This window comes from the organism of the source record quoted next, unplaced genomic scaffold (assembly GCF_019419815.1).
Source record: "Pyrus x bretschneideri cultivar Hongxiangsu unplaced genomic scaffold, Pyrus_bretschneideri_v1 Contig4, whole genome shotgun sequence".
NCBI lineage: Eukaryota > Viridiplantae > Streptophyta > Magnoliopsida > Rosales > Rosaceae > Pyrus > Pyrus x bretschneideri.
In genome coordinates, this window is record NW_025999723.1 from 2455217 (window position 1) to 2456392 (window position 1176).

General features: G+C 34.3%; 1 pseudogene; it reads right to left on the reverse strand.

The window, feature by feature from the left end:
• On the reverse strand, positions 1–1176 carry LOC103934942 (annotated as a pseudogene).

Below are 1176 nucleotides of genomic sequence, written 5' to 3' on the forward strand. Positions count from 1 at the left end.
AAGTACAAAATTAACAAATTAAATAAGAACAAAATGTAAAAAAATAATAATAATCACATGATTGCGCAAGCATGCGGATTGTCGTCGCTGAAAAGTGAAGCAATGGCCTCATCGGATGCCACGGCGACGGAATGCGACGGAGTGTGGAAGAAGGTGTGGACGCCGGTGCTGGTTTCGTTCTTGTAAGTGTCTTAGTAACGGTTGACAATGTAGGTAGGGTACTTGTAAAACGAGGCAAAAAATTATGCCTGTAAGAGCATTTTCAAGCCTATCTACTTGTAGGTAGGGTACTTGTAAAACGAGGTAAAGGGAGGCTTGATTTGGTACTGAGGTGATTTTGAAAAAAGTTAGTATAAAAAAAAGTCGAGAGCTGTTTTTGTGTTTGGTAAACATTCAGCTTCAGCTTTTTTTCACATTTTTTGGTGAAAAAAAATCAAAAACAAGAAGCTGCAAAACCTAGATTTGAAAAACCAAGTTTTTTTCACATATGTTTTACATAAAAGTTTACCAAACACTATAATACTGTTTTTTTTTTATAAAAGCACTTTTACAAAAAAGTTTACCAAACACTTTGCTGCTTTATTTCACAGCTGCTTATTCTTATAGCACAACAAAAACAATTTTTTTTTCAAATCACATCAATACCAAACCAGCCCGAGAGTATCTAGGAAAAGGCCATGGCTCTGCTGCTTTTCCAGCTCCCTTAATTGCCTTCACCACTTTATTTTCCTCCAATACATAACCCCTCACTATTATTTTCTGGATCTCCATTTCTACTTCCACTTCTTCTACACCTGTTCAAATAGAAAATTACATTTTTAATAATTTGAAATTTCTGGTTTGAAATGTTGGGTGCCATCTAATATTTCAAGGAAAATATATATGAATAAAACTAGTTACGAACTTTTAATTAAAATAAACAAATTAAGGAAGACTAAGACGTTATGAAATAGATACTAAACTGCGATTTATGTACAATACGACTTATTCTTTATTTAATGTATTTGCAGTGGAAAGAATTACATAATATGGGGCTCAAAAGCAATGAAGAAAAATACCCTGTTTATTAGTTTGTGTACCTTTGAGTTTGGAGAGAGCTTGCTTCAACTTGGAAGCACATCCTTCACAATCAAGGTTTGCAACTCTCACCTCCACAATCTGCAAAACATCCACACT